At 41.4% G+C, this 19312-nt stretch overlaps 1 long non-coding RNA gene and 1 other non-coding gene across 4 annotated transcripts; one reads left to right on the top strand and one right to left on the bottom strand.

Annotated features, from left to right (window-relative positions):
* Positions 1-3975: 3975 nt before the first annotated feature.
* LOC138419251 (uncharacterized) lies at positions 3976-16749 on the bottom strand. 3 transcript variants are annotated; one of them, XR_011248904.1, is made up of 5 exons: positions 16680-16733; positions 15997-16080; positions 11819-11910; positions 8127-8229; positions 3976-7825 (listed from the first exon to the last, which is right to left on the bottom strand). It is a non-coding gene; the product is annotated as an uncharacterized lncRNA (long non-coding RNA). The 3 variants fall into 3 exon arrangements; XR_011248905.1 differs by lacking the exon at positions 8127-8229 and having other exon boundaries at positions 16697-16749; XR_011248903.1 differs by lacking the exon at positions 8127-8229.
* Positions 4957-5029, top strand: TRNAG-CCC (transfer RNA glycine (anticodon CCC)). Its single transcript has one exon. It is a non-coding gene; the product is annotated as a tRNA-Gly (tRNA).
* Positions 16750-19312: the final 2563 nt, after the last annotated feature.

Below are 19312 nucleotides of genomic sequence, written 5' to 3'. Positions count from 1 at the left end.
GATCATGAAACCCAGTCTCATCACTTCATGGTAAATAGATGGAGAAACAACACAAACAGTGACAGACTTTATTTTGGGGGTTCCAAAATCACTATAGATATTGACTGCAGTCATGAAATTAGAAGGTGCTTGTTCCTTGGAAGAAAAGCAATAACCAACCTAGAGAGCATATTAAAAATTGGAGTCATTACTTTACTAGCAAAAGTCTGTATAGCCAGAGCTATGGTTTTTCCAGGAGTCATGTATGGACGTGAGAGTTAGGCAGTAAAGAAAACTGAGCATTGAAGAATTGATGCTTTTCAACTGTGGTGTTGGAGAAGATTCTCAAGAGTCCCTTGGACAGCAAGGAGATCATAACAGTCAATCCTAAAGGAAATGAGTCCTGAATATTCATTGGAAAGACTGATACTGAAGCTGAAGCTCCAATACTTTTGGCCACCTGATGCAAAGAACTGACTTATTGGAAAAGACCCTGATGCTGGGAAAGATTGAAGGGAGGAGAAGAAGGGGATGACAGAGGATGAAATGGTTGGATGGCATCACTGACTCAATGGAATCGAGTTTGAGCAAACTCTGGGGGTTGGTGATGGACAGGGAAGCCTGGTGTGCTGCAATCCATGGGGTTGCAAAGAGTTGGTCGCAACTGAGCTGAACTGGACTAAGTTCTAATTTCCACCTTTTTTTTTTATAAAACGGCTTTAAACTTTTACAAATCATTAATCTGTACTAGCCTCATTACTACTTATGGTTCAATGAAAATATTCATCCTGGCAAGAATTTTGATGTATATAAAGGTGTATTATAGACATGACTTTTATTTATTTTTATAATTTCATGTTAGGTACGTTTTATGAAGATTTTTAAAAACTTTGATTCACTTGGTATGTACAAAGGTGGGAAGACAGTCGCCATTATTCTACCTCATTTGTTGGAAAAAAAATCTTTTCACTATTGCTTTGTAATGCTATATTTGTCCTCCTTCCCACCATTTTACTGAACTTATCAATTCACATCCACCTATTTCTACTTGATTATCAAACTTTCCTTTATTGTAACGACATGATATAGTTTAATATTGTTTCCAGAATTTTTTCACGCTTACCTTTTCTTTACCCTGTGTGAACTTAAAAATCATCCTGTGTAGTTTAAAATATAATCATGGTATCTTTACTGATATTACACTCATTTGTTCCTCACCCAGGGATCGAACACTGGTCTCCTGCTTGGCAGGTGGAATCTTTACCATTGAACCACCAGGGCATGACTTTTAAATCCTTAGTGATATTCCTTTAAGTTTTTTCACTGTTACACATTCAAATATCAGACACTTGTTTTACAGGAAGAGATATAAATAACTCTTTTTCAGTGGGATCTAAGGTAAATGAAGAATACTTAAGAGTATCAATTCCAGTTGATATGGTACAGAGTTCTGCCTCATCTTCTCATGCAGGATTCCCTGGCTCAGATTATCAGTTCCTGGGATTAACCAAATCGCCCCCGAGAATTCGGCAATAGGAGTGATCTCTTTATTGCAGACTATGACAGGGATTATGGGGAGTTTCAGCCTTGTTTACCATTTCCTCTCCCTTTATTTCACAGGAGGCAAATGTCGGTCTACAGATTGGATTTTCAAGCACGTGACTCTTGCCAAACTCTTAGTTGTTCATTTGAAAGGAATTCCTGAAACACTGGCAGCTTTGGGGTTGAAACAGTTCATCAGTGAGATTTGGATGCACACTTGCTTTTTATGTTCAGAGTCAGCAGAGATGTGTCCATTGGCACCATCTTCCTCTTGAGTGTCTTTCAGGTGATCATCGTTCCCAGTGACTCCAGGTGGGCAGAGCTTAAGAGCAAAGCTCCCAAATATGTGGGCACCTTCAGTATCCTCTGCTGGATCTTCAGCATCATTCTCAGTATTTTGGTTTCATTTTATGTGACTGCCCAGTGGAACAACACAAGCAACACAGAGAATAGAGATCATGGCTACTGTTATTTGTGCATGCTGCCCCAAGGCCACAGATGCGAAACCTTGCACCAAGAACACAGAAGCAGAGCTCAGAATCAAGGACACTTTCAAAGCTGACTGAGCAACTTTGTAGCCTTTTCAAAAGCACACTGATAGTCACTACCAAGCTTCCCGACTGCCAGTGGGGCAAAGATGCCCACTCCAGTAAGCACCCTCTAGTGCCCCAACCAATCACCTAACGTCAACCATCCAGCAGCAATTTTGCTTTGAAGCTGTAAAAATTGGCTATTAGCCCATGGAAACTCTCAGCATCCCCTGGTCTGTCCAGATGTGGGCCCATTGCACTTGCAGTGCCTGCTTTATCTCTGCCCTTTGTTTTCAATAAACTCACTCCTTCCTGAAATGCCCTGTGTCTGGAAATTCTTTTCCAGCCTGCACTCAGACTGCCTCAACACTTATGGCTGATCGACATGTTGTACAGCAGAAACGAAAACAGCGCAGTAACAATCTAGAAGGCTGGGATGGGGAGGGACATGGGAGGGAGGCTCAGAAGGGAGGGGACACGGGTGTACCTATGGCTGATTCTTGTTGATGTTTGACAGAAAACAAAAAAATTCTGTAAAGCAATTATCCTTCAATTGAAAAATTTTAAAAATATTAAAAAACTCAAAAACAAAAAATATATACACATTAAAAGAAAAAAAATTCCATTTTTATAAAAAATTATAAAACAATTGCCTAGTGGATACAAATCTGCCAGCAAGTGCAGGGGACATGGGTTTGAATGCTGGCCCAGGAATATTCCACATGCTGCAGGACACCTTAGCCTGTGCTCCACAACTACTGAGGCTGTGTGCTGCAACTACTGACACCTAGAGCCGTGCTTCACAAAAAAAGGCCACTGCAATGAGAAGCCCATGCGCCACAACTAGAGGAAGCCTGCACACAGCCACAGACAAAAATTTAAAATTAAAAAAAATCAGAGACAAAAATAACTCAATCAAAAATTGGGCCAAGACCTCATATCTCCAAAGAAGACATTTAGATGGGCAAGAGGCAAATGAAAGACACTCAGCATCACTAATTATTAAGAAATGGAAAACAAAACTACAATGAGCTATCACCTCATTCTAGCCAGAATAACCATTATCAAAAGGCCCACTAATGATATAATAAAGGCTGAAGAGGCTATTGAGATCAGGGAACCGCCTACATGACTGAAGGAAATGGAAGCTGGTGCAGCGACTAGGGAGGACAGTGTGGAAGTTCCTTAACAAACGCAACCTCCTGACATGTAAGGAAATAAATTCCATGAAAAGCAGACAAAACAGATTAGTTGACAACTCTGTAAATTCTTGGTAAATCATCTGCATGGTGATATTCTCACTTTTGATCTATCATTCCCAAGTTTTTAAAATAAATATGCACTAAAACACCTACACTTGCAGATTCTATATTAGTTTTCTCACTGCTAATGTACGTACCTTCAGATATTTATATATTGCACTCAATGTACGTCAAAGGCATGAGAAAACAGTTCCTTTAAGCCTAGACGAGATACATGTGCTGAGAATTTTACATGGGGTAAAATTTTATGAATCTTAGTTCAGAAATTTGCAATCATGTTTTTTAATTATCTTTCCTGTGACCTCATTAAATTTATATTTGCTAAAATGATCCCATGGAAAGGTTTAGTTCAACAGAAGAAGAAAGGAAAATTGAACCTGGTGAGTTTATGAGAGAATTCACAGCAAGCCTTGAGGGACCCTGTGGGAGGCCAAGGCTAGAACCAGGCCTACACAGTGCCAGTACATGGGGCTCAGGCTTATAAGTGAACCTGGGTGAAGTGCTCTGGGCTCCGCAGATTGAGGGTGAATTGGTCACTTCACACCTAGACGACCAGGATTCTGGTGAGCTCTGTGAGGGTGTCATTGAAGGGGGACCTGTGAAGTAGAACCTGGCGTTGAGCAAGACTGCTGATCACAGTCTTAACACTTCATTACAATCAATTGAAACACTATAAGCCATTCACTTTTATTAATAACCATGTATTAATTTCACACAAGGTTGAAATTAAACATTTTACAATCCACAGTATGATCCATGATTAAATCAGATTAAAATTACAGAGAAAGATACTCATTTTTCTGATAAAAGGATGTGAGGATCATTATTTTTATGACTTACAAGACAAAGCCTAGGAAACACTTAGTAAACAAGAAATACACTACTTAGATGCCTTTTCTGGAAAGGGTTTCTAATACATTTCTAGCTTATCACAGAAGCTGTCTTTATATCAACAATGTCAAGTAATATACTTCACTTATGCAGCCATGAAATTAAAAGACGCTTACTCCTTGGAAGAAAAGTTATGACCAACCTAGACAGCATATTCAAAAGCAGGGACATTACTTTGCCTACTAAGGTCCGTCTAGTCAAGGCTATGGTTTTTCCTGCGGTCATGTATGGATGTGAGAGTTGGACTGTGAAGAAGGCTGAGCGCTGAAGAATTGATGCTTTTGAATTGTGGTGTTGGAGAAGACTCTTGAGAGTCCCTTGGACTTCAAGGAGATCCAACCAGTCCATTCTGAAGGAGATCAGCCCTAGGATTTCTTTGGAGGGAATGATGCTGAAGCTGAAACTCCAGTACTTTGGCCACCTCATGCAAAGAGTTGACTTATTGGAAAAGACTCTGATGCTGGGAGGGATTGGGAACAGGAGGAGAAGGGGACGACCGAGGATGGGATGGCTGGATGGCATCACGGACTCGATGGACATGAGTCTGAGGGAACTCCGGGAGATGGTGATGGACAGGGAGGCCTGGCGTGCTGCGATTCATGGGGTCACAAAGAGTCGGACACGACTGAGCGACTGAACTGAACTGATGCTGCTATTACAAAGATACATCAATATTGTAGTGAACTGTGATTGTGTTCTTACAATTCAAGTGATATAAGTATTGAAAATTTAGAATCAACTTTTGGAGAAGTTCCCTGGTGGTCCAGTGGCTAAGACTCTGCATTCCCAATGCAGGGGGTCTGGGTTCAATCCCTGGTCAGGGAACTAGGTCCCACATGCTGCAACTAAGATCTGATGCAGCCAAATAAATGAATATTAAACAAAAAACAATAGAACCAACTTCTTTCTTACTTTAATACATGGAAAGATTTCATGATCACTTATATTATGGCAACCTCCCAGGATATTTCATATGAATAACAAACACCTCCAGTTAGATGCTTATTGTACATTTTACATAGTTGGGTTAAAGCTCAACATTCAGAAAACTAATATCAGGGCATCCAGTTCGATCACTTCATGGGAAGTAGATGGGGAAACAGTGGAAACATTGTCAGACTTTATTTTTTTGTGCTCCAAAATCACTGCAGATGGTGACTGCAGCCATGAAATTAAGACACTGACTCCTTAGAAGGAAAGTTATGATCAACCTTGATAGCATATTAAAAAGCAGAGATATTACTTTGCCAACAAAGTTTCGTCTAGTCAAGGCTATGGCTTTTCCAGTGGTCATGTATGGATATGAGAGTTGGACTCTGAAGAAGCTGAGTGCCAAAGAATTGATGCCTTTGAACTGTGGTGTTGGAGAAGACTCTTGAGAGTCCCTTGGACTGCAAAAATATCCAACCAGTCCATCCTAAAGGAGATCAGTCCTGGGTGTTCATTGGAAGGACTGATGCTGAAGCTGAAACTCCAATACTTTGGCCACCTCACGCAAAGAGTTGACTCACTGGAAAAGACCTTGATGCTGGAAGGGAATTGGGGCAGGAGGAGAAGGGGATGACAGAGGATGAGATGGCTGGATGGCATCACTGATTCGATGGACATGAGTTCGGGTAAATTCCAGGTGTTGGTGACGGATAGGGAAGCCTGGCATGCTGTGGTTCATGGAGTTGTAAAGAGTCGGATATGACTTAGCGACTAAACTGAACTGAACTGATCCTTCATCTTCTAACGGAGAATAGATAGAAATGGTTGCAACACAACATAAAAAGGCTAATCTTTGAACCATAAACCATCAACAACTTTTTTTCATTCAAACTAGAAATAAAGCATAGTATGGATAATTTGACCATTGAATTACATTCATTTTGCTTTTCAACTAATCTCAAATTAAGTCATTGTAAACAAAAATACATTGCTAATAAGTGTAGCCTTCTAACTATCAACATTCAACTATCAACTATCAATCTCACGATCCTGGGTAATATATCCATTTTCTGTTTTTTAACTATGGATTGCTCTCTATAGTAATTCTCCTTCTAGAGAAAATTTAGAAAAGAGGGTTAATGAAATACTTTCTAGTATCATATCTCTGTAATTTATTTCAATTTGATTTTTGATTAAATACTTTTCTACATATTTGTTACATTTCCATAGGTTTCTTGTATAAACTCTTGTTTTCTGATGTAGGTTTAGGGCAAACATCTTCCATCACTTGTTCCATCACTCTCCAGCGTGTGTTCTGAGATGTTTAGTGAGATGACTGCTATGACTAAAGGCTTTGCCACATTCTGCACATTTATAAGGTTTCTCTCCAGTATGAACTCGCAAATGTGTAGTAAGAATTGAGTTCCGATCACAAGCTTTGCCACATTCTGTACATTTATAAGATTTCTCTGAAGTATGCATTTGCTGATTTTCAGAAAGTGTTGAGTTATGATTAAAGGCTTTGCAAATAAATCTGTACATTTATAAGGTTTCTCTCCAGTATGAATTTGCTGATGTTGAGTAAGATGTGAGCAACGGATAAATGCTTTGCTACATTCTGTACACTTGAAAGGTTTCCTTCTTGTATGAATTTTCTACTTAGATCAGATGAGTTACTAAAGACTTTCCCACATATCTTACACTTGTTTTCTTTCTGTGAATTCTGAATAGTCTGCTGTTGAACAAGTTCTGAAGAGTGATTAGAAATTTTACCATATTCACTACAATTATAAGTCCTCTCTCCAGTATGAGTACTCTTATATAGAGAAAGACCTGGCATCTGATAAAAGATATTTCTACATTAATTACTTTTTGAATCCCTGTGTGAAGATTCAGGTCCCTGATGTTTCATAAGGTTTCAGTGTCCTTCAACCTTATACCCAGTTTTATTGCCTGAATACCCTCTCACTCCATCATAAATACTCTTGCAATGATTGGGGTTGGAGCTCTTACTTAAGGGTTGACTCATTTTATTATACATCAAAAGTTCTTCCATATTAACCATACCATGGGATGTATTCAACAATGATGGTTGGATTATATCTCCTCCGTTATTATCAACATTACACACTTTGGCATGGGGAGAAAATAGCTGTTGGTGGAAGAATAATGACCCCCTGCTCACAGATCCCTCAAATTGATTATATTGTGAGTTTTCCCCCTCATTTTTAAATTTCCGGTGTTCAGACATGCTTGAATGATTGTTTAATCTAAGGCTATATTGAATATTGTTTGAATCAGTATTCGTAGGAGAGACTGGATTACCTTCTGGGCTTTCCACGTTTCCTTTCGGAGAACAGGTATGTTTCAAAAAAGGATAGAGATCTTTTCTTAAAAACTTACAGTTCTCATCAGATGTTGAAGACTGAAGTTGGTGTTCTCCCCAGTTTGACTTGCATTGCTCATTTCTTTTTGCAGTAATGTTTGCCTTATGTATAACTCTCTCAGTCTCTTTATGTCCATATAAACATCCTCTCTGTCCTTCATATGCCCTCGTATGTTCCCAGTCATTCATTAAATGCAAATTTCTGAGGTGAAATACTTCATATTTTCCTAGGTTTGCTTTTGGGAATAGATCTTCTAATCCTGGATTCTTTGGCATCAAATCCTGGGTGTCATGAGGAGACAAAGCTGAAAGATACCAAATAACAAGTTATTTTGCCTACTATTCTCAGTGAATATCCTTAAAGATTTAGAGAAAAGTGACGAATAAATAAATAAATCGAGAGAGAAAGATCAAGATGCCAGAGGATCAGGCAGAGACAGTTCATCTCTCTCCACAAACACAACAAGAATACATCAGAAATGGAAGAATTTTCAGAGCCCACAGTGAACACAAGCTGTGGACAATGAAAGGTCAAGAATAATTCCTGCTTTGAAAGGACAGGAGGAAAACGAAGGAAAAGGAACAGGAAAGGAGGTGGAGTGGCACCTGCAACCCTGGGGGGATCTGAAGAGAGAAAAGGCCTCCACATCTGGGGAAGCTCCTCACTGCTGGAGGCAGTCCAGTTGAGACAGAAGGGGAGCCTCATTCTCTGTGGGAAGAAAGCACAGCAACAGTCCGTGGCAGCAGGACAGTGTGAGACCTGCACACAGGGTACTGACCCCTGCCCTCCCCACCCAGCCTGAGAGGGTGTCCACCACTGCAGACAAGGGCTGGGTGCTGGAATGTGGGGTCTGGAGAGCAGACCCAGGCAGAGGACTGCTGTGGGTCCTCTGTGAGGAGACATCCTGCAGGAAAGGCAGGGAGGGAGGAGCTCTATAAATAGGGATGTTGTGGCGGAAGCCTGAACCACCATACAGCATAGCACCATTGCTGACTGATGACGAAAGAAGAACCCCACCACAGCCCATCTCCCCCTGTGCTGGCCCCTGCCTCACCAGCATCGAGGAAGGGCTCCCACTCAGGTGGGTTCTATTGAGCCCCAGCCATGGCCTCCCCTATGGACCTCCTCCACCATCAGCAGACTCCTGTGCTCTGGGGAAGCCTCCGGGGCAGACACCTGTGGGTGGGCCACACGCACAGATGGAGCTGAAAGGACAGCAAGGCCCAGGGTTAAGGAAGAAAAGCTGAAATCTCTCCTCACAGCTGCACAAACAATGCTTTTACACCCACAACCGGCTTTGTAACCTCAGCCCCTGAAGAGCATCTGAATGGAACAGCAGGAACCCTCCCCCTCAACCACCATGTCACAGCAGGTGTAGCTTTAGCAGCTCTAGACTTTGTGGGCTCGTACATGAAGGGATGGGGCCAGATCAGAGTCTGAGCTGCCCCCACAGCACCACAGTGGATCCAGCTCCATGATCAATGCAATCCTGGGCCCTGATTTCAGTGGGTCTATCCTGGTGACCTGGTGAAAACAACATCTGAGAGACATCAGGGCCATGTGCCGGGATACTCATGGTTAAGGTGGGGCCAGGAGCAGTGCCAACACAGGGTCACATGAGAGCTCACACAAGGCATGAACCGTGACACACAGAATACTCCCCGAGGTGAACATCCCCAGAGGAGCAATACTCAATGGTTTCTCTCCCAGTGGGGGTGCTCCAATCCCACCTGCCTCCACCATAGATCAGAAATAAAGTGAAAAAACAGATCTGGGGACTCTATTCCACCAACCAGGGAGCAGACTCCACCCCTGACAGGGCAGTGACAACCAGAGAGCAGTGGGAAACTCCCCTCAATATCCAGGGCAGGCTCGGGTCACAATAACAGCAATCACACCCCCTATCAAGGGGATAAGGACACAAGCCTGCACACCAACCTCACACTCCAGGGGACAGATACCAGAAGGAAAAAACTAGGATTCTGCAGCTTTCATAACACAAACACAGAAAATCGCACAAAATGATCACACAAAGAAATATGGTGTGGAGGAAGGAACAAGATAAAAGCCTACAGGAACCAATAAATGAAGAGGAGATATTAGTCAGTATAATGATTAACTCTCCCCTTCATTTCAGTTTAGTTGCTCAGTCATGTCCAACTCTTTGTGACCCCGTGGAATGCAGCATGCCAGGCTTCCCTGTCCATCACCAACTCCCCAACCTTGCTCAAACTCATGTTCACTGAGTCAGTGATGCCATCCAACCATCTCATCCTCTGTCGTCCCCTTCTCCTCCTGCCTTCAGTCTCTCCCAGCATTAGGGATTTTTCCAATGAGTCACTCTTTGCATCAGGTGGCCAAACTATTGGAGCTTAGCTTCAGCATCAGTCCTTCCAATAAATATTCAGGACTGATGTCCTTTTGCATTGACTGGTTGCATCTCCTTGCTGTCCTAGGGACTCTCAAGAGTCTTCTCCAACAACACAATTTACAAGCATCAGTTCTAGATGCCCAGCTTTCTTTATGGTCCAACTCTTACATCCATACATGACTACTGAAAAATACATAGCTTAACTATATTGACCTTTGTCAGTAATGTCTATGCTTTTTAATACACTTTCTAGGTTTGACAAAGTTTTCCTTCCAAGGAGCTAGTATCTTTTAATTTCATGACTGCAGTCACCACTTTCAGTGATTCTGGAGCCCAGGAAAAGGAACTCTCTCACTGGTTCCATTGTTTTGCCATCTATTTGCCATGAAAAGATGGGATCAGAAGCCACGATCTTACTTTTTTGAATGGTGAGTTTTAAGCCAGCTTTTTCACTCTCGTCTTTCACCTTCATTAATAGGCTCTTTAGTTCCTCTTCACTTTCTGCCATAATGGTGCTGTCATCTGTATATCTAAGCTTATTGATATTTCTCCTGGCAATCTTGATTCCAGCTTGTGCTGGCAACAAACATTTTGACAGACAGTAGGTGCCTAATGTTTCTTTAATCCACTTCTTCCCAACTGTGTTCTTATTTGAGCATATTCTATTAGATATTTGAATGTAAAAATCATAAATGATATTGACATACAATGAATCAGAAAGTGAGAACATATCGGATAAAGTCAGGGGAAACTGATAACTAACAAGATAACCTTAATAATGCAGCAGTACTTAAGAAACGGGACTTTGAAAATATGGTGAGAACCTAGGGAAGTCTACCAATGCTGTGTGGAGTCCTAACTGCAAGGAAATCTAAAAGAGAGTTGATATATATACATACGACTGATTCTCTTTGATGTACAGCAGGACAACATTGTAAAACAGTAATATTCTAATAAGAACTTAAAAAAAAGATGTCTTCATATAACATAAAAATTTTAAGAGTGAGAAACAATTAAAAATATGGTGGAGAATCTTCTAGGATCTCATGAGAGTTTATTTAAAAACTCTTTGAGTTAACTGAATATATTAAAGTATTTTAGCATTGAAGAATTAGGGCAAATGCACTTAAGATATTTAACATGAGTTCATATAAAGAAAAGTGAAACTTGGAAGTAACCCTGAGATTTGCATTCTCCCATTTTAGGCAAAAGAAAGTGAAAGTGTTAGTCCCTCATGGACTGCAGACTTCCAGGCTCCTCTCTCCCTGGAATTTTCCAAGGAAGAATACTGGAGTGGGTTGCCATTCCCTTCTCCAGGAGATCTTCCCGGTGCAGGGATTAAAGCCAAGTCTCCTGCAATGCAGGCAGGTTCTTTACCTCTGAGTCACCAGGGAAGCCCATTTTAGGGGGGGTTTGCTTTATACAGCCAAAAAGTACTTAAGTCTAAAATTTGTCAAGTCATATCTGTAGCTTCCAGTATTTTAGGAATTATAAATCAGAAAAACAAAAATCTGTCCCCAGTATTCCTAGAACCTTTGCAGTTTGTCTATAACCAGACACTTCTGTCTAGAGGTGGAAACAAACTTTAAAAGGATCATCACAGTTACTCAGAAATGTGCACGGTTTTATTAAGGTCCCAGAGAATTGAAACAGCAACCAATTCATGCAAGTTGTCACAGTCCAAGAAGGGCATTTTAGTTCTCACTGTGAATGAGAAAGGTAATCAACAGAGAAAAATTCATGATGGTTTAACAGACAAAACGGGGCAGGTGACAGCTGTCTATGACAGCAACAGAAGTAAATCCTGACTTCCCCAAAATGATTTCCAAGGAAGCAGATCTTCCCAAACCACATGACAAAGGATGCCTTCCTCACTGATACTTGGACCTCTCACTTGAGCCATCAGCTCCATCCATTCACACATACCTGGGTATACGGCCACTGTCTTCATTCTCCTATTCCTGGGCTCCTCACTTGTTCCAGAAAAGTCACAAGGTCCAGCTTAGAGACCACAAGACCTGTTCATCAGAGAAGGGAATATTTGTTTTGCCAGAGATTCATCACTTTCCAATCTAGTATTCAGCTGTCCCTGAAACACAAAGTACATATGCCATGTGACTGTGAGACTTCCTAATGTGCCCAAAGATGACAACAGCAAGTTCACACAGAATTGGTTTTGATACAGGAGAGGGTCTGGTGTTACACTATACTATGACTTTTACAGAGTAATGCCGGGGTCCAGCCCCGGTGGATCCAGGGAATTCGAAGGGTGGACGGAGTCGGCGAGGAAAACTTATTTTTTTATTAATATAAGATTAGATTAGGAAGAAATAGTGTAGTGTAGGAAGATTAAGTGGAGAGAAGAGGCTGATTAACCGGGGTTACGTGGAAATCCAATAAAGCTCCAGACAAGGAGCTTGCACTGTCTACGTTAGGCTGCCGGCGCCCGTTTGAATATCGGAGAGCGCCCCGCCTTGGGCTCTCTCTCTTACAGATCTTAGAAGCCGGGACAAGTAAGTAGACACAGTGAGCCTCCACATCCCAGATGGGAATTCAGCCTGAAATTAGAGTAAAGAGGAGACATGGGGGAAACCAGTACAGCGACTGGCTCTCCTTCTATTGTCCTTCAAGGCCTTTTATACTTTTGATTATACAGAGATCAATGGGTAATACAAAATTATGTAGTGTTTGCAGCCCAGACTCTTTCTGTACATCTTTTTGTATACAAAAGGTCTCAGGTGATTTACATTATCTTCTGGCCAAGAGGCTTGTTAACACTTTTTGGCTTTCTTCCTTAATGAATGTTAATTTCGTTTCCCCTGAAGCGTTTTTCTTTAATCTGCATCTCCTTAAAGCGTTAAAGTTGCATCTCTATAGAACAAAGGTGCAGTGGGTTATAACAAAGAAGGTACTTAACTCAAAGATCTAATGTTGCTAATACGAGGACTACTACTTGTTTTTCTATATACCAACTATATCTAAAAATAAAGGATATGAAAATTTGGCAGCAAGTATTGGCTCAACAAATGAAACCTTTAATCAGTCCTATTCTAATGATTTTGACTCTTCGGAAGCCCCTACATTCCTAGGATGTTTTAAGCTTCCTGTGCCTCCTGTGGTCAGGAGGCCTCAAACAATCACACGCGTCCTGCAGGCAGGCTAAAAAGCCATCAGAGGGGTTTTTGGATTGAAACACTCTTTCAAATGCAGAAGACTAAAGCCCTGAATTGACTTTTTCCAGAGAATGTCAGAAGAGTGGAAAAGCAGGCAGATTCTTATTTTTGCGGGGGTGGATGCTCAGGAAATTCCAGGGGGAAAACCTGAGGTCTGATTAGCCTTGCCATCAGAGCTCTGCCGCATGACCTTGTCACGGGTGGAATTCCTCACGCTGGCTCCTGGCACAGTAATATTTTCACCGTATTTCTAACCCAAGAAGAAATGACCTATGGCCCACAAATCATTTCAGAAACTATTCTGACCTGGAAGAGAAATGGTAAAATAATCAGATTAACATGGCATATTTATTTTTGAGTGTTGTATTTGTATAACACAGGGTGAATTGCCTATCAAGAAAACAGGTAATATTTTTAAAAAGCATACTGTGATCCAAGAGTTCTTGAGTGGGACAAATGTGCCATTTATTTTAACAACCTTATTTTTTTTCTTAGTATTTTAAACAAGCTTCTTTTAACTAGTAATCTCAAAATTCTGCTTCATGAATGACCATTTTGAACAGAAAGGAAGTACAATACTAAGGTAAGCATTCATACTTACTTTTGAACATCAAGTGTTTTACAAATTTTACAGATCTAATAGGATAGCGTCCTCAGCAGGAACAATCATTTTAACTATTTAGGATATACTATATATCTTTCTGAGAGTTTTTACAGAGTCTTGGATGTGCAACAGAAATAATTTAAAATCAATAATGTTATTGCCCCACCTTTTTGCAAATATTTAGCAAACATTCCTTAAATAGCTTAAATTTACTTCACTTTATGTACTCTAGACTCTAACTAATAAAACACAGACAAATACACAGGGACAACTCTAATGAAAGTTCACAGAAGTCTCTCTAATGGTGAATAATACAAAAAACAAGCAAAGTAATCGATCAAATCATATGAACATTTTCATGCATATATATTAAAATGGAACTATATATTCATTTCATAAAATGAAACAGTCTAAGGCCATGGAATATGTAAGTACAATTTTCAAAGTTTAGAATAAATAAAATATTCATAAAATGATGATGTCTTTAATATATACCCTAGGTGTTGCTTGCATACACACATGCACATAAACACACATAGGGCAAAAGCAATCTTCTGTGACTAACACATCTTTTGGAAGAAACGTTTTAATCTACCTTTTTTTAAAAACTCATGTGTATTTTAGCATATATGGTAAAGCAACTATGTCTAATTGTGCATGAATGTGTTCTCAGTCACATCAATCATGTCCAACTCTTTGTGACCCTCATGGGCTGTAGCCCTCCAGGTTCCTCAATCCATGGGATTTCCCAGGTGACAACACTGAAGTGGGTTGCCATTTACATCTCCAGGGGACCTTCCCCACCCAGGGATCAAACCCAGGTCTCTTGCATTGGCAGGCAGATTCTTTACCGTTGAGTCAACTGGGTACACTGAAACCAATTTTTCCTCTTTAGTATCAGTAATTGAAAACACAATATGAGAAACAATCTATATTTTATTAGCAAATATACCATGACACCTATTAACAGCACATTTCCAGACCTATGTGAAGAAACTGTAAAACTTTACTGAAGCACATAAAGTCTGAAAATCACAAGTTTTACTGGGAAGATGTGGTGATATAAAGACTTCACTGACTGCAAATTCAGAACAGTTCAAACTCAAAACAAACATGGGTATATCAAATGTAAGTCTCAGCTGTATCTAGGAGAGCTAACAAAATTTTGAATATAAAAAACAAAAAAGCCTAAATAGAGGGAACCTGCCAAATTACAGATGAAGCTATCACTGTATAGACTAGTTGAAATTTTAAACTAAATGAAGCACAATAGCTACAAGAGCCAAAGAAGCTCACCTAAAGAGAGACTTGGATATTACTTTGAACAATAAAAGAGTAGGATGAAACGCAACATAATATTTTGTAATCATGCAACAGGTGAGGTATTCCAAAGCAACATCAAAAATCAGAGGGGGAGAAAATATCACAGGGCATAAAGGAAAGATTTAGATTTCAACGTTGTGTAATAAAGAATTTAGGGACTTGCCTGATGGTCCAGTGGGTAGATATCTGCCTGTCAATGCAGGGGACACAGGTTCCATCCCTGGTCAGGAAAGATCCCACAAGCCTCGGAGCAACTAAGCTAGTGTGCCACAACTACTGAAGCCCACCTGCTCCAGAGCCTGCCAGTTATTAATACAACAACTGAACCCGTGCCTTAGAGCCAGAGCTCCACAACAAGATAGTAGCTCCTCCTCACACAACAGAGAAAGCCCAAGTGCATCAGCAAAATCCCAGCATAGCCAAAACTAAATAAATATTAAAATTGAAAAAGAAAAATAGAATTTAGCAGGCTTTGGTCCACAGGTTCTGGAAGTTTGCTTTTACTCTTGGAATTTAAGTGTTTTCATTCTCGGAATTTCCTTAGTGACTGCAATGGCTTTATTACTCTCTGTGGGACCTGACAATTTACGCTAACAAGATGACTTATGTGGGCCCCTAGTTTAATAAGGGAATAACTCAGGTTGGGAGGCTGGTCATTTCACAAAGACCAACGAAGTCACTAGAGGTATGGGGATTTGAGCCACGTGGGCTAATTAGCCCAACCTCTAAGGAGGGAAGAATGCTGGAGATGTTATCAACCAGGCTTATGTAGCTAAACGCCAATAAAAACTCGGGACTTAAAAGCTTGAGTGAGCTTCTTTGGCTGGCAATACTCTGTTTTCTGTCACACTGATATGCCAGGAGGGCAATGGGTCCCTTTGGATGATGACTATGGGTAAGTTCAGACAAACCCGTTCAGAAGTTAAGGAGCTTACGAAGTTCAAAAAAAGAGCATTTCAGGAAAGAGAGACAGAACAAACAAACAAAAGGACTATACCTCTTACCTCGGAAAGAGTCATTTCTGACTCCTTGCTTTCCTCATCCTCCGGGCTTCTTTCTCAGGTAAGATCAGTCTTGGGAAATGACCCCTGAATGTTGAAAACAGGCAGTTCAATACTTAGAAAAACACACCGAGGTCCCTGTAACACAGCCCCACACAGAGGGAGGATCTCAGCAGGTACAAAGCACTATCCTCTACGGCCACTGACTCAGCAGGGATTCTGGAATACAGAATCAAACGAGGTGTTTTTAGTTTTATTCTTTTCTTCAGAACTCGCGGTCTTTCCTGTGAAAACCACACGTTCTAGGCTGACCCTCCCCTTCAAACTTTAGGCGAGACCCTGACCAAACTCCATACAGAATAGAGCCTCCTTCACCTCTTCATGGATCAGGGACCTAAGGGTTGGGCAATGCAGGACTTTAAGCAGCGGTCTCTACAAGTTAGAAGGCAGAGCTGCCAGAGAAGGACACGGACTCTAGAACGATATTAACAGGAAGCCGACGTGGGCCCCAGAGACCCGGCAGCTAAGCTAACGGACTTCAGAACTTCTCACGGCGATGCGCGGACACACTGGGGACGGGAACATGGGACGGCAGATTGAACGTCCACAGAGACCCCCGAAACCCAAGTGTGAAGGACAAAAGGCTGTGGGACTACGAAATCCAGATCTTAAACAAACAAACATACAAACAAAGTCACCAGACCTCTCGGTGACTCATTTAAGCTCAATTCCGGGTCTGCAGGATACAGCGCACGCGCGGACGGAAGATCCGGTACAGAGGAGGGTGAATGCGCCACGCCGCGGCCAACGAGAGGCGTAGCAAAGTGGGCGTAGGACGAGGCCAGAGCCGCAGGTACGTAGGGGCGGGGCCAGTGGGGGCGGAGCCTTGCCGCCCTTCACCCCCGCTCCTGTCAATTCTGGGTCTGTTGGTCCTTCTGTCGAGCTGCGCTTCCTTTCTCTGCCTTTTGATGCCTTTAAATCTGTTTGATTCCTTCTGGAGCAGAGCTGCTTCCTGCCTGTCCTAACTAGTGTTTCAAACAACTTAAGGCAAAAGAGAGAAATTTTGAGAGGTGTCTGCGTGTGAAGCCGAGGTGTTTTCAGCAAGTTGAAAAATGGGGAAAATTCAAAAGCCCTTTCTGTGAGTGCGTGAAGATGGGTGTCTCCTCAGTGATGAAAAGTAGAACGTAATCACTTCAGCGGCAGCAGCAGCAACAACAATTAACAGAAGCAATCTGTGTATCAGTAGATTCTGGCAGGAGTAACAGTATGTCATTTCAGTGGTTATGTTATAAACAACAATGTGGGTTCCGGTCTCCCTTTCTTTCTAGACTCACTTCCTAAGAGAAAAGCCAACTGCGCTGTTGTAAGCAGGTCTCTGGTTACAATTTCCTCCCAACGGTTCATCTGAGTGTCAGTTCAGTTCAGTCGCTCAGTTGTGTCCGACTCTTGGGACCCCATTGAGTCAGTGATGCCACCCAACCATGTCATCCTCTATTGTCCCCTTCTGCGCCTGTCTTCAACCTTTCCCAGTATCAGGGTCTATTCTATGTCCCTTATTCGCATCAGGTGGCCAAAGTATTGGAGTTTCACCTTCAGCAACGGTCTTTTCAATGAATATTCAGGACTGATTTCCTTTAGGATGGACTGGTTGGATCTCGTTGCTCACCAAGGGACTCAGAGTCTTCACCACCACAGTTAAAAAGCATCAATTCTTCAGTGCTCAGCTTTTTTTATAGCCCAGCTCTCCCATCCATACATGACTACTGGAAAAACCATACCTTCGACTGCATGGACATTTGTTGGAAAAATAATATCTGTGCTTTTTAATATGCTGTCTAGGTTGGTCATAACTTTTCTTCCAAGGAATAAACGTTTTTAAATTACATGGCTGCAGTCACCATCTGCAGTGATTTTGGAACCCGAAAAAATAGTCTGTCACTGTTTCCATTGTTTCCCATCTATTTCCCATGAAGTGTTGAGACCAGATGCCATGATCTTAGTTTTTGAATTCTTAACAGGATGGGAATACCAGACCACCTTACCTGCCTCCTGACAGATATATAGGCAAGTCAAGAAAAAACAGTACTGGAGATGGAACAACGGACTGGTTCCAAACTGGGAAAGGAATATGTCAAGACTGCCTATTTTCAACCTGCTTATTTAACTTATATGCAGAGTACATCATGCAGGAGCTCTTGGCTCGGTCCCTGGGTTGGGAAGATCCCCTAGAGAAGGGAATGGCTACCCAGTCCAGTATTCTGGCCTGAAGAAGTCCATAGATTTTATAGTCCATAGGGTCACAAAGAGTTGGTCAGAACTGAGTGACTTTCACTTTCACTTTGCATCATGTGAAATGTCGGGCTTGAAGAAGCACAAACTGGAATCAAGACTACAGGGAGGAATATCAATAACCTCAGATATACAGATGACACTACCCTAATCACAGAGAGCAAAGAGGAACTGAAGAGTCTCTTGATAAAACTGAAAGAGAGGAGTGAAAAAGTTGGCTTCAAACTCAGCATTTAGAAAACGAAGATCATGGCATCTGGTCCCATCACTTCCTGGCAAATGGATGGGAAAACAATCAAAACAGTGACAGACTTTATTTTCTTGGGCTTCAAAATCACTGCAGATGTTGACTTCAACCATGAAAGTAGAGAATGCTTGCTCCTTGGAAGGAAAGCTATGAGCAATGTAGATAGCATAACAAAAAATAGAGACATTCCTTTGCAGACAAATGTCTGTGTACTCAAAGATATGCTCTTTCCAGAAGTCATGTATGGAAGTGAGAGTTGAACCATAAAGAAGGCTGAGCATCGAAGAACTGATGCTTTTGAACTGTGGTGTTGGAGAAGACTCTTGAGAGTCTCTTAGACTGCAAGGAGATCACAGCACTCCATTTCTTTAGGAGAAAATCAATCCTGAATATTCGTTGGAAGGACTAATGCTAAAGCTGAAGCTCCAATACTTTGACCATCTGATGTGAAGAACTGATGCGTTGGAAAGCATCCTGATGCTGGGTAAGACTGAGGGCAGGAGGATAAGGGGACGACAGAGGATGAGATGGTTGGATGGCATCACTGACTCAATGAACATTAGTTTGAGCAGGGTCTGGGAGTTGGTGATGGACACGGAAGACTGGCATGCTGTAGTCCATGCAGTCGGAAAGAGTTGGACACGACTGTGTGATGGAACTGAACTGATTGATAGGTATAATTGATTCTCTTTGCTATACAGTAGTACAATATTGTAAACCAGCTATATTAAAATTAGAACTTTTTAAACTAATTTATTTATATAATCTAGAAATTTTTATAAC

The sequence above is a fragment of the Ovis canadensis genome, chromosome 14 (assembly GCF_042477335.2).
Source record: "Ovis canadensis isolate MfBH-ARS-UI-01 breed Bighorn chromosome 14, ARS-UI_OviCan_v2, whole genome shotgun sequence".
Classification (NCBI taxonomy): domain Eukaryota; kingdom Metazoa; phylum Chordata; class Mammalia; order Artiodactyla; family Bovidae; genus Ovis; species Ovis canadensis.
The sequence above is the reverse complement of the archived record's forward strand: the minus strand, read 5'-3'. Positions and strand labels throughout refer to the sequence as shown.